Consider the following 15,603-nt stretch of genomic DNA (forward strand, 5'->3'; position numbering starts at 1 on the left):
CAGATCCATGTGGATATCCATGTCATTTTGTTTGTTTAGACCTTATAATTCATAACATCTCCAAATTATTTAATTCTTAATGAATAAGAAACTTAGTTCACTATCTAAGAATCTTCTCATTTCTTCTCTTTTACATAATTTTAACTTCTTAACTTGTGTTTACAATCATGGCTGTTGGTAGTAAAAAACATGTTTCAGGTAATTGTTGTTTAAGAAAAGAAACTTACTATTGAAGATGAAAGTCTAAAGATGCAATGTTATTCTGTAATGTAAATATTTATTCCATGAAAAATAATGATTGTTCAAAGAATTGAAAACTCATTTACAATAGTTAGGGCAATTATTTATAGTATTGAATTGTTGTCAGCGTGGCTTTTCTAGGCTGTCCGAGGCAATGATGCGATCTCGTCATTGTGTTAAGAAACCGTCATTCGTACTAGGCCATTTCCAATTGAGCCATTCGGTTGAAAGTCCTAAGAGATTACAAAAGGCCTTAAGATCATTCGGAGAATGAGTCACTACCCGATAAGATTGAGACATGTTCGAGAGTGAGGATGACGGTTTTGTAACTATTATGGAGAGCCTAAGTTTTCCCTACACTAAAATCAGAGATTTTATGTTTAAAAAGTTAAATATGAAAAAGAAAAATTTACGAAAGCACCCCTATTCGCTTACGTTATGATGCATAGCCTCGATTAGAGTAGATGAGTTTTTCTTAGCCTAATAATATTATCTTAACCAATTTTACTTTATACTTTTTTTATTCGTCAACCTTTTTCTTATCTTTTTAGCGTGTGAGGTGAGCAAATAAAGGAGTAACTTAAGGCAAAGCTATTTGAGTACCTTGACTATTCCTAGAAATGATGGATATTGGTACCTTTACTAGTCCTAGTCGGGAGGCACTTTGGTGCCATATGTTTTATCTTAGCATGTTTCAAGTCATCTTGCTATTTTTATTAGTCCTATTCTAGATGACAAATTTATTTTATTTTTAGCATTTAAGGTCAGCACATAATGAGATGCAGGAGCTTACTTTGGTAAGCGTTGTTTATTTTATATAGGCATGTGGGGTGATCATAACAATTACTAAGTCAAATTTTATCCTTTATTACATATAATATGTGTCCTAAAGCATAAAAGTAAACATAAGAAAAAGGAGGTGAGGAGAATAGAAAATCTAGAAACGGATTAAGGAGCTGTGTCCTAATGCTTTGACCTAATCGTATTTATTTCATCGAGCCATGTACATTTACTATGTTTTATTAAGTCCTTATATTTTGATTTTTACTTTATTGAGATTTTTTGACAGAAACGATAGAATGAAACAAATCAATTAACATCGCTTAAGTTAAAGATAATAACAATAAATAAACAGATCCATGTGGATATCCATGTCATTTTGTTTGTTTATGGAGAGTGCATTCAATTAAGATTTTTAATGACATTTATAGACTTTTTTTTAAGTGAATGACTTTTGTAGAGTTTATAGACTTTTAATGACTTTATAGAGTTTTTGAATTTATTAATGACTTTTATAGACTTTATTTTGGAAGACTTTTATAGAGTTTATGAATTTGGCAATGACTTTTATAGACTTTATTTTCAAAAATAACATTTATGACTTTTATAAACATTGAAAAATCTTATTGATTTTAATATACATAGTTTAATGTAATAAATTAATCTTTATTAAATGATAAAATAAAAATTTTAGAATAATCAATAAAAATGGATATCTTTAATTGATGTCTTTAATTAAAAAATCTAACTAATTCCATGTAACAAAACCTAAAATAATATTAGAAAAAAATTAATGTCATTATTATCCACATGCCCAACATCATTTCACATATTAGTAGATATAGTAGTCCACCATTAATTGGCAGTATTTCTTTGTTGCTCTTGAGTCTCGACAAATAATTCAAAATCCTCTTCTTGATTAACTAGTATAGTTGGAAATGATAAAGTTTCACTATCTGGTTCAACTGAACATTCATCTGAATGACACTCTTTTCGACGAAAGTTATCAGTCCTACACATGCCAACACTAACTCTGCTTGTGTGCTATATGGAAATGGAGGAGCTGTTATAAAAATTATAAACCACAATTTAAAGATATCAAATAATTTCTCAACTGTATTTCTCAAAGAAGTATGATGAAGATTGAATAACTCATTTGCATTTTCTGGTTGACGACCTTGATCGTGGAAATCTTGAAGATGATAGCGAACACCTTCAAAGGAGCTAAACACTGAAGTCGATTTGGAATTCCACGATTCACCAAAAAATACTTACTTAAAATATATATAATAAAAATATATGATAAAAAGATAAAAAAATACATTAAACAGTGAGAATAAATTGAAATTGCAATAAATAGATTGAGAGTACCTTGTGGCACTTTAAGTCCATTACTCCTTGATAGAGCATTATTTAATATTTTTGAGTCATGTGTAGATCCTTCCCATCCACTGAGCGCATATATGAATTTCAAATCAAAGTTACAAGCTGCTAAGATATTTTGTGAAATCATAATTTAGTAATAATTCATGTTAAATACATGCAAAACTATATAAAAAATAATAAAAAAATAAATATGTATCTAAAAAATGCTAAGAAAATAAAGCACGTGATACTCTTTTGATATAAAAAACATCTTCGTCCCTCAAGTAAAAAAAATACTAAATCAGAAGGTAGTTTTTTGAACTTTACCTAAAAAAGTTAGTATATGAGTTTATGGATATAAAGAAAAAAAGGACATGGATTCCTCCAAATTTGGACACATCAAATACTGTTATATATATATATATATATATATATATAAAATAACAACGTTAATATATAAATAAATAAATAAACAAAGAGGATTGATGCATATATATCTTTGAATAAGAAATTACCTTAAAGTAATCATCCCATACTTCATTCAGAATAGTAAATTTTTTGGTTACAAGGTCTCATCCAAATCTAGAGCTAGCAAAAAATTATAATAATTATTGTATCTTTATTTAAACCATTTCAAACGACTTAAATATTGAGAATAATTCTTATGATATCTAAGATTTTCATTCAAAGTCGAGAGTATCATTTTCTTAAGAGTTCCTTTACATATCAAGCCATTGGTATTGCACCAACTCCGATTCGCAGCATCAACCATGAGTTTCAGTAACTTGTTAGTTTCCTTAGCTGTCCAAATTTTATACTTCTCACCAACTCTTTCTATAATTTTTTCATTTTCTTGGTTTGTATTCCCCATTATAATATTACTACATTATACATACAATATATAACAAAAAAATATAAATAAGATAGATAGAAACACAATTGAGTAAGTAAACTAATAAAAAAATTCCAAATGCTATTAAAAAACTATTGGCATTTAAATGCTTTAAAAATATTTCATAAGCAATATACTATAATAATAGTAAACTAATGACATTCTTATTTGAATTTACATTAAATTTTAATTCATTCCAAGTATATGTTATTAATTGATTAGGTGATTGTACTACTCAAGATTAAGGCACCATACAAGTCTTCTTCTAAACAAAATAAAGGATAACTGTTTTTAGTATATCATAACTCAGACTTAGTCAATCTATATACTCGCAAAAATAATCCACATAGACATTGATATTACAAGATGTATATAATATTTTGAACCTTGTGTTCTAAATTTTGTTCCTAGATATAACATACTAATACAACCCAATAGCCTAAAAAAATTTCAAGTTACAAATACCCGTTATTTGATTATATTTTTTAAAATTCAAAAGAAAGACATCGCCGGAAGAAAAACAACTCATTTGAGCTACAGATCATGTGAGAACATATATGTTAATATCTTTTTAAAGACAAATCTTAAACAAATAAATCAAAGATACCACTAAAAATCTGTGGCTACATATATATTGAATTTGAGACCAAAGAAAAGAAATAACGAGAAATAAAAAAGTTGCAGACAAGGTGGTAAGAGGGAATACAAAGCACAAGCCACCCACCTAACAATTTTTATGAAATATTGGAAGGGAGTAGAATATATTTGAAAAGAAATATATATATACTAGTAATGCACATAAATATATTCATGCACAGAAGAAAACTCGGAAATAATGCAACTTGCAAACACGTGTGGCATTCTAAAATGATTATAATTGTATAACACATCATCCAAAGAGAATGAATTTATAACATAAAACAAGTACTAATCAATTTATTTAAATTCATAACCAAAAAAGAAACAATCATAACAGAATATTTCCCACAATATTTCCTTTCCTGCTTTACATATTCCAGCTTTATAAATATATTATGTTTCTAATCAAATTAGAAACTGCATTAGGAAAGAAAATTAAAATTTCGTGCTAAAAAAGTTAAAAGCACAACATTGTAGTGGATTCAAGGAGGCTTCAATTATGTATATTCACAAGTAAATGTCCAGAACATGTAATTAGTTCAACACCCATTAATTTTTTTTTTTTTACAAATATCACACAAAAACAATAATAAGAAGTCATATAATAATTTTGTAACTGCTCAAGAAAATCAATAAAGTTGTGCAGTAATGAGATAAAAAATAAAAACCAGATTATCGTTTTTTCTTCTTTTCTTCTCTTTTCAGCAAGGAATGACTTGCATGGAAAAGGTCTGTTCAAATATTGAGGTAAAATGAAAGAATTTTTTTTAAATTTTCTATTTATACTAACCTACAAAAGTCATTCAAAGTATATACAATTCTACTGTCTATAAAAATCCAAGACATAACCTTAACTCTTAACTTGTGTCTACAATTATGGCTGTTGGTAGTAAAAACACATTTCAGGTAATTGTTGTTTAAGAAAAAAAATTACTATTAAAGATGAAATTCTAAATGTTATTCTGTAATATAAATATTTATTCCACGAAAAATAAATGTTTGTTCAAAGAATTAAAAACCCATTTGCAATAGTTAGGGAAATTATTTATAGTATTGAGTGTTATCAACGTGGCTTTTATGGGCTGCTTCGAAGCGATAATGCAACCTCGTCATAATGTCAAGGAACCGTCCTTCATACTATACCATTTCCAAATGAGCTATTTGTTTGAGAGTCCTAGGAGATTACAAAAGCCTTAAGACCATTCAGAGAATGAGTTGCCACCCGATAAGATTGAGACATATTCGAGAGTGAGGATGATAGTTTTGTACCATTGCGGAGAGCACATGTTTCCCCAACCTAAATTTAGATATTTTAAGTTCGAAAAGTTAGGTACAAATAAAGAAAGTTTACAAAAGCACTTCTATTCGTCTAAGTTGCAACGCCTAGCCTCGACTAGAATAGATGAGCCTTTGCTTAGTCTAATAATATTATCTTAAGCAATTTTACTTTATATTCTTTTTATTGATCAACCTTTTTTTATCTTTTTAGCATGTGAGTTAAGCAAATAAGAGAGTAGCCTAAGGCAAAGGTATTTGAGTACCTTGACTATTCCTAGAAAGGACGCATATTGGTACCTTCACTAGTCCTAGCCGGGAAGGACTTTAGTGCCATATGTTCTACCCTTGCATGCTTCAAGTCATTTTTCTATTTTTATTAGTCCTATTCTAGATGACATATTTATTTTAACTTTAGCATTTGAGGTGAACATATAGCGAGACATGGGAGCTTATTTTCATAAGCTTTGTTTATTTTATATAGGCATGTGAGATGATCACAATAAATACTAAGTCAAATTTTATCCTTTATTACATATGAGGTGTGTCCTAAAGCATAAAAGTAAATACACAAAGAAGGAGGTGAGGAGAATATAAAATCTAGAAATATATTATGGATAATCAGGAAAAATTAGGGGGACCTAAAAAAACACCGACCTTAACAGCCTTAATACAAATTAATAAATAAACTTTAATCCTAGCTAGGGGGATCTGTCCAATTTTCAGAAGGATTCCTCTAAAATATTAATCTTGCATTTTAGGGGTTAACGCTTTAAATAATTATATAATAAAAATTATAATTAGAATAAACAAAATATGGTGTAAATAAATAGAGGCAGAATAAAAATAAATAAATGCAGTAATTAAATAAGGCATTAAATAAAATAAAATAAACTTAATTAATCTCTAGCCTCTTCACAAGGGTGACTTCCCACGGTATGAGCTAAACTCGCGCGGGGTTGGGCCTTTCAGGATGCACAGGGACTAAATGACATCGTTCTGGGATGCCTAGCTCCTTATTTTGAAGAAATGAGTATGAACCCGCACGAGTATAGGCTCCACTCGAGCGAGGATAGTCCTTTAATAACAACAGAAAATAAAAATGATGTCATTTCCATCTAAAATACATCGCTAGGGTTCATTTGGCTACTGGATCCATATGAGCAGAAGGTGACTTCATGCAGGCTCATTTTTCCGGAACCTAGAACTCACTAAATGACATAATTATGGGGGAAAATGACATCATTTTAGGCTTAGGACTCGTTGACCTAGGGCACGGAGGGGTGACCTTGCATGAGCTTGGCTCAAGTCCTACAAGCCTCGAAACGACATTATACAAAGCTAAACACGTTAGCATAAGTGTAGTACCCAAGACTTTCTTTTATTAATAATAATATTAGTAATAGTTAATAAATGAGTTTTTATTTAAATTATTTTACTTTATTTTTATTTGATTTAATTGGAATGATTTAAATAGAATTTTAATGCTAGACAACATAAGGGAGTTATTTTGTATATCTAATTTGTTTGATTTTTAAAAAATTAGTTAAAGTAAATTCTTTAGAAAATGGATTATATTTTTGGTCATTCAGTTTTCCACAATATGAATGTATAAATTTATTTATATATTTCAAAGTGATGAAAGAATTAGTAAAGAATATTTTATAAAGAATTATTGGGGAAATGACATTTTAATTAGCTAGTGGTGTTAATTTTAATTGGAAAATATTAGCAAATTAATAAATTAAATTAATTGTGTGTTAGGATTAAATTGAAAATTTATCTTGGAATAAGGATTTAAAATATAATTTTATTAATATGGGTTTAATGAATATTTGTATGTTTGGTATTTTTATAATTAAATATGTCGGTAAGGGTATTTTGATAATTTTATATTTAAAATCAAGGGTAAATAAGTAATTATATATTTTCAATAATTCTAATTTAGCCCAAATTAAATAGTTAGGGGCTTAATTGAAAAGCTAAAGAAAAGTTTAAGAATTAATCGGAAGTTTTGTAGGGCGAAATTGTTAGTAATTAAAAATATCGAGGGACTAATTGGTAAATAAGAAAAATTTAGGGACCAAAAGTCGATATAGAGAAGAAAGAAAAGAAAAGGAAAGAAATGGAAGAAGAAGATAGCGTCGAGCAAGAAGGAAGAGGGAGAGAGGAGGAGTTGCCCGTCCGTCGAGCTCGAGGCACGGTGCCGGTAGCTGGCAGAAGAGCAGGCGCCGAAGCAAGCAGCGCAGTTAAGAGAAAAAAAAAGAGAGAAGAGAGGAGGCATCGGCTGTCAACGTCATGCGTGGCATTTGTGGCAGCTTTGACGGCTGAGTCGGGTGGCAATCGACTCCCCTTTTCCTAAGCTTCATTTTGGCGGTGGTGGTGTCGCATTTGGTGACCGGAGTTGGTAGTTGCAGTGAAGAGAGAAAATGGGGGACAAATGGAGTTTTTGGCTTTTCTGGCGAGCTCCTGCAAGGGTTGACCGATCAGAGAACATATCCGAACTCTCCTCAGCTCAAGCTTTCCAATGGCACTGGTTTCGTGGCGATCGGACTCCCTTTGAAAATCGACGGCCGAGATAGTCTGTAAATCTCTTCGGATGATCGGGGGTCGAATCGGAAGATCGGATGCTGGGATCGTCATCAGCGTGTTGTTTCGAGTCCGTTGGTGCATTCGGATCGTCGATCAAACTCCGGCGGCTAGAGGCGAGTCGACCGAGCGATCAAGTGCCTCGGTAATTCTCTGGCCCGTTGATTTTACAATTCATTGATAAAATTTATGTGTTTAATTTGTGTTGAATTTTAGAAAAGTTATGTAAGGTTTATTAGTTAAAATAAATAATTGTATCGGACTGTCTGCCAATAGTCGTGATTGTGTTGTGTTGTGGAGTTGAGAAAATTAATGCAGTTTTGGTGACCCGACTCCCATTAAGTTATCGCTGTATATTTGAAGTATTTTCTGGAAGGTCTTGAATCCGTTATATGGAGGATAAATGTCCATAATTTAGGGGAGGTTCTGCCAGATTTTCGGTAGAATTTATCTGAGTCGAAAATTTTTAGACAGCTAGTCCTAGGAGTCTAAGCATAGGTTTAATTATCAAATGTTTTACTTTCTCTGATTAAATTATTCTCGTGATTAGATAAATTCGTCAGTTCGGCTCGCTCCACCCGAGGCATCGGAGCAGAGCTAGGAGGTCGTCAAAACTATGAGTTAAAGTCATATATCTGCTTATGTGTGTCATACTAAGATTTTTTTACATAATATCTCTAATTAAATGATTAATACTTTAATTATTTATTTATTTATTATTTATATATGTTTCATTTCTGCATTATGGCTATTGTGCTTGCATGTTGACTAGGGATGAGAAGGTAGTAAAACATGCCACCTGATGGGTTGCATCAGGACCGCGTGCGCACCGGTATGAATTTTGAGTCAGGTAATAGGAGAATGGTTTAGGGTTTGCCCTGGTCGAGTTTAACTCTCTAGGTTGAGTAGAGTGATTTACCGGAGTAAAGGCTCCTGGTCGAGCATTGCTCTCTAGGCGTCGGCTTAGTTGGAAAGCTAAGTGTCCAGACTGGATTTAAGGACCCTGGTCGAGCTTCGCTCTCTGGGCGCCAGTCCTGTTGGAAATGAGAGAGCCGAAAGGCTGAGACTGTTTAGCAATGGGAATTAGGGTTCTACTGAAGTACTCCGTCCCATGGTATGTGAAATTTATTTTTATTTAAGCATGGCGTGATGCGTATATTTTAGCATGACTTAATGTTTATTTTAAATTAAACAAATGTGTTATTGAAGTGTTTATAATTATTTTTGGATATATGATCTTAACTCACTCTCGAGACTGACAGTCTCAATTTAACTGTTTTTCAGGTATGGTTAGTTTCTCTGCAGTATTTTTCATCTAGCAGCCCGATTCCTTCATCTTCGGGTTAATGTAATTGATATACTATTAGTATGTTGACTTTTATAATTCTAGAATCTCCACAGTAGAAATTTCAGATTTATCATTTTGAAATTTCACGTAAATTTTGGTTTTGTCTATTCATGCTGACAGTCCACATTCTAAATATGTAGAACCTGATGGTTAAGGTTGATTATAGATCAGTGCTATTAGATTGAGATTTGATAAAGTTAGTGTTTGGTCAGGCTTACTACAGGATTCGGTAGCCTTACGCCTACCCATTCCCTAGTGCCGGTCACGGGCCCACAGATCGAGTCATGACAATAAGCTTAAAAAAACACAGGATGACGGGTTCAAGGCTGACCTTGCACGAGGTTAACACATCTAGAAGCTAAAAATGACAGAAATAAAAAGAATGAAACAAAAGAAGATACAATAAACATAAAAATGATTATGAAATCAAAATGACAAGTAGATTTTGGCCCTCAGGTGGCTGCCTTTTGAATTTTGAAGCAGAAGTAAATGGATTTTGGAAAAAGAGGAGTTTAATTGAGAAATCTTAAAGGAATTGCTAAACAAAACAACAAAAATTGACCTTTTATTTTCTTCCTCGCAAAAAACTAATGTTTGACTCTATTTTTTTTCTTTATCTTTCTTTTTTGGCTTTTTCCTCTATTTTTTTTTAAAGAAAATGACCATTAAATTTCTCAATTAACTCTCCCACTAGCCCTTGTCTTTGTGGAGAATGGATTTTATTTATAGAAAGACTTTTTAGTCTTAAAAATTAGGTTAGAAAGTGTTTTCCCATTCATTTTGCTCTATTAGATGGGCGGCATGTCATTGAGGGAGAATTTTGTCCAGATTGATCGTGCACAGGTATAAAGCTAGTCTAACTACACACATGGTTATGTTGGATTCGTGCGGGGCCTGAGTTAGAGGCCCATGCCCCCAGGTTGTGCTCTAGCCACCCAGGGTTTGGTTAGACTCGTGCTTTGTTCATGTTGAACCCACATAAGCTCAGACTGGACCCGTGCAAGCTCAAATTATGGACTTGGGCTTTTTGACCTTTCTTCTAGTCTTTGAGCAACTCTTTTGGGGTTTTGGGTCCAAAGCGTCCTTTTCTCCTTTTGATTATTAGCCAGTTAAATTGTCCCATCATCAAGCTTTATGTAACTCTGAATCTCAATATTTCATGATAATAGTTTTATTTGAAAATATTTTTATCATGTAACAAGTTTGGGGATTCTAATTTAGGACTTAGGATTAAGGAATCCAAATAGCTTAAATGTTGTAGTTCAGAGTTTTATTAGGTTTATTTTTCCTAATCAATTATTTATGTGTCAAAAATAAATAAAATCATCGAATTTTGCTTCACTTGGCGCATCTATAACCAAGAGTATATGATGTGTGCTAAGTCAAGTAAGACTATGACCTAAGGCAGTGTACCTATCAGTGGAGTATAGCTAACGGCGAGTACCAAATGTCGTATTCCCCAAAGAATGTGTGAACCTAAATCTACTCAATCTTCTCTGTTATCTAATCATAGAAAATAAATGGTGTTAATGAATAATTCCTAAATTAACTAATAGCTACTCTAATTGTTGTTGAACTACGTATACTAGGGAATGATTAATTCAAGTAAAGGAATAACCCTTTGGGAATTCTTGTCTCTAAGGAATGGAAACTAAAGGTGGAATTGATTGATTAAATCCAATTTCCGTGGGAAAATCTCTACACAATTAATGCCTTTCTCAAGGACACTAACATCTTAACTTAGATTAATTAGGTTGAAATCTCTTCCTAACTCTAATTACCCAAATTAGCATTATGTACTATTTAACACTATTGAGAGTTGTTAATTCTCAATCCGGTAGAACGAACACCCTATCTCTAGGCGAATTCAATTCTAGGTTGCAAGGGACAATCCAAACCTAAACGTCTTTCTCAAGATCATTCAAATTTAAAAAATCATTCAACAAGATATGAAGAACAAATCAATAAATACTTCCATTGCAAACCAATATTGACAATCAATACATTCAATTCAAAATTGAAGTACAAAAATCCCTAGATAAAGAACCCCAATGGGTTAATAAGTTTAGCTAATCATGTTCATAATCACAACCAACAAAAATTCAATTACAAAAAAATGACTAAAGGTAGAGGAACCCAAATACACCCTTGGATGAGAGTAAATAGCTCCAATTCCTCGTGCCCAATTTTGGATCGATTCTTGTTCCTCTTACTCGGATTGAAACCAATCGACAATCCTCGCCAATCTTTGATCTTCAAAGAGAATCCAAGTGAAACCTTGATCCAAGTCTCCTTTTCTCTTAGTTTCAACTAAGAAAACCCTTGGACAGAGAAAAAGATGAGTTTTGGACGTCCTAACCCCAGCTGCCCTCCTTTTCCTCTTTTCTTTATTTTTAAATGAATTTGACCAGCTACCATGAACACGGCCGTGTTGATGCCCGTGTTCCCAACATGTTCTGGTGTTGATGCCCGTGTTACTCTCTATGGCCGTGCTCCCTAAAAACCTTTTTTCCTTTGGTGTTTGTTGCATCCAACACGGCCGTGTTGGTGGCTGTGTTGGGAACACGGCCAGTGTTGAATCCAACACAGCCATGTTAACCATCCTCATGGGCATACTTAGCTTGTCTCGGCAGCTTTGACGTCCAATTATGCTCCAATTCTTCCCTTTATCATACTTTGACTTCTTTTGGACCTAATGCACACAAACAGACACATAGGATGAGTGTTGGGACCAATTCACATCCAAATATACATAAAATCAATCTTAAAAATCCCATTTAGATGTGTGTATTTTACGCACATCAAATAACCCCACACTTAGCTCATTGCTTATCCTCAAGCAATCAAAAGTAAAATAAGGAAAATAAACCACTAAAGAACAATACTTAAACTGACAAACAAGCTAGGGAGCTCCTGCACATATCCTTAACAAGCGTAAGTCAAACAAGAAGAAATGAAGCAATCAATTCAAGTATCACAACCAAGATGCCAATAATTCGCAAAGCACTGTCTCAATAAAATTATTCAGAACCAACTCCTCACCAGATTCACTCTAAATCACTCAAAGTGTTTAAAGGGTAGTGTTTAATCGCTCAATGCATCAACTACTACCTTACTTACTATATGCTTGCTCTTAAATCCTACTCCTACCACTTATGGAGATTCAATAACCATGTCAAGAGGTCTTTATAAAGGTTGTAATGAGGATTAGGTAGGGGTAGGTAAATTTGGTTAGAGTTGAACCTATGGTGTTCTGCAATGAAATACATGACCTGCACACAAGCCACAATGATCACAAGGGGTAAACAATGGACAGTAGTCGAAGGTGGGAAATAGGAATCAAGTCAAAATGTAAACTCCTAGAAGCAATTAAACAATTAGCTTACTTACTTTCTTTCTTTTCATCACCCTTCCCTCTTATTCTTCTTATTATATTTTTTTCTTCTTCTTTTTTTTTTGTCTCTTTTTCTTTTCTTTTTCATGAGGGAAGAACAAGTTCTTTTGGATTGAAGTAAGCTACTACAAGATTCCAACGCTATTCCCAAGATAAATATTCCCAATAAAAATAACTCATGTGCAGAATCATAACCCAAAGTAGAATAAAACTAAGTGGCAATGAAATATGATAAAAAAATAGTGAAAGAAGGCTATTTGGCTAGAATGAAAACCCTAAGTGCCTCTATCATACCAAAGTGTTAAACTCTCCTTGTGGCCCTCATAAGCATTACCGAGCAAGTTCTAAAAGTAAAGATAGTGATTGGCACTCTCAACAAGAAATAAATACAAGCATATAAAGTGTATCGTTACAATTTAGGCTCAATCTCTCACAAGTGTGCTTTTGAGTAGGTTCCAAACAAAAATCATCAAAACAGAATTAGATAAACCAAAGCAACTTAGTACAAAACTCAAACTAGTTATCTTACATTCTTCCGCAAGACTCAACACTATCGGTTTTACCCAATCACATGGACATAAACAGGATTTCCAAAAGTAAGTCAACAGTAAAAGCATCGAAACAAAGTGAAAAATTTTCAAAATTTTTACAAAAAATTGCACAAAGAATAAACAAATAACTGAGATGGGATAATTGAAATGCGATATATACACTAGAAAAGGATCTGAATTTCATATACAAAACAATAAAACATGAAAGCAAGTGTATATTAATATCACCACCCCACACTTGAAGGACACACTGTCCTCAGTGTACAAAATATAAGAAATGCAAAAGGAAAAAGAAATAATACTGCCCTGACTATATCTCTGGGGTGAAAAGAGGTGCATCATCAGGTATATCAGGGCGCTGGCTGGTCTGTGGTGGAGGAGTGGCTGCTCTCTGAGGGTTGGAAATAGTGTCACATGCAGGAGCAAAAACCAATTGTAAAACCTAATCACCTAAGTTCACATAATTCAAACAAAAATTAATACCCAAAATGGAAAGAAAAAAAAATGAAAACTAAAGAATTAAAACGAAAATAAAGGAAACAAGCTTCTTTAAAGTCATAAGCTGGACTTTATTCTTTTCTTTGAATCAGAAATGGAGTGCCCAATTGACACGCTCCTCCATATCCAGTGACCCTCCAAGGTAATGCTTCAACCTCTGCCCATTAACCTTGAAATTTCCCTTTTCCAGATGAGGCACTTCAACCGCACCATAAGGGAAGATTTGCGTCACTGTAAATGGCCCCGACCAATGACTCTTCAGCTTCCCTGGAAATAGACGGAGACGAGAGTTAAATAACAACACACTATCTCCTACGTTAAATTGCTTCAAATTTTTCAATCGCTTGTCATGCCATTGTTTGGTCTTCGCCTTGTAGATTGTTGAATTTTCATAGGCTTGTTGACACCACTCCTCTAGCTCATTTATTTGCCACTGCCTTTGTCTAACTGCGCTATCCAAATCAAAGTTAAACGATTTAAATGCCCATAACGCTTTATGTTCTAGCTCCACAAGTAAATGACAACCTTTTCCATTCATAAGCCTAAAGGGAGTGAACCCTGTAGAAGTCCTATAGGCAGTTCTAAATGCCCATAAAGCATCATCTAGCTTTGTAGTCCAATCTTTCCTACTGGCTCCTACAGTCTTCTCTAAAATGCGCTTAAGGCCCCTATTAGTAACCTCTACTTGCCCACTCGTTTGTAGGTGATAAGGCGTGGAGAATCCTTGAGATACTCCATATCTTTTAAGCACTTTCTCAAGTTGAGAACTATAGAAATGGGTTCCCCTATCACTAATTAATGCTCGAGGTGTTCCAAACCTAGAGAATAGTCTCTTAAGGGACCTCACAACTACCCTAGCATTATTAGTAGGCACGGCTTGTGCCTCAGGCCATTTAGAAAAATATTCAACAGCCACCATTATATACTTGCATCCATACGAAGAAGGAAAAGGACCCATAAAATCAATGCCCCAAACATCAAAAATTTCCAACACTTGTATACTATGTTGGGGCATTTCATACAGCATCCATAACCTTCCTAGCCATATGGTTTGCGGCTTGGTGTCCACCAACCAGTCCCTCATGACAATGCTTGAGAATTTGAATGATCTCCTCCCCATATACACACCTCCTGATAATTTAATCTGCACAAATTCTAAACAAGAAGGGGTCATCCCAAATGTAATACTTCAATTGGCCCGTCATACCCTTTGGGAGTACCCTTGCAGCCAAATAATTTGCATAATCAGAAAACCAAGGAATAGCATTTGCCACCTGCATTGAGCATAGGTGCTCATCCAAAAAGAAGTCATCGATCTCTTTCTCATTAACCTCCTCCAAGTGCGGGTTCTCTAATCAAGAAAGATGGTATGCTGCAAGATTTTCAGCTCCTCATTTGTCCTTAATTTCCAAGTCAAATTCCTGTAATAGAAGAACCCAACGAATCAATCTTGGCTTAGAATCATGCTTTGAAAATAAATACCTTAAAGCAGAATGATCCGTGTAAACAATTGTCTTTGACAGCACAAGGTAGGAACGGAATTTGTCAAAAGCGAACACGACACCTAGGAGCTCCTTCTCTGTGGTTGTATAGTGTTCTTGGGCATCCATAAGCGTCTTGCTAGCGTAGTAGATAGGCTGGAATTTCTTCTCCTTGCGCTGGCCTAAAACAGCTCCAACTGCAAAATCACTAGCATCGCACATAAGTTCGAAGCGGCGCCTCCCAATCGGGGAGATACCATGATGGGAGCCGTGGTTAGTTTTTCCTTTAATAATTCAAAAGCTCTTAAACAATCATCATCAAATTCAAAAGGTATATCTTTTACTAGCAATTGAGTTAAAGGCCTAGCAATCTTAGAAAAGTCCTTAATGAACCTTCTATAGAACCCTGCATGCCCTAAGAAACTTCTAACAGCCCTAACCGAAGTAGGGTAGTTTACTTATAACTTTCACTTTAGCTCTATCTACTTCCAACCCTGCATGTGACACTTTATGTCCTAAGACTATACCCTTTTGGACCATAAAATGACAAT

The 15,603-nt window shown here is 33.7% G+C and overlaps 1 pseudogene; it reads right to left on the minus strand.

The window, feature by feature from the left end:
* Positions 1-1,845: 1,845 nt before the first annotated feature.
* On the minus strand, positions 1,846-2,972 carry LOC107261800 (annotated as a pseudogene).
* Positions 2,973-15,603: the final 12,631 nt, after the last annotated feature.

Source organism: Ricinus communis, chromosome 1 (genome assembly GCF_019578655.1).
Source record: "Ricinus communis isolate WT05 ecotype wild-type chromosome 1, ASM1957865v1, whole genome shotgun sequence".
Classification (NCBI taxonomy): domain Eukaryota; kingdom Viridiplantae; phylum Streptophyta; class Magnoliopsida; order Malpighiales; family Euphorbiaceae; genus Ricinus; species Ricinus communis.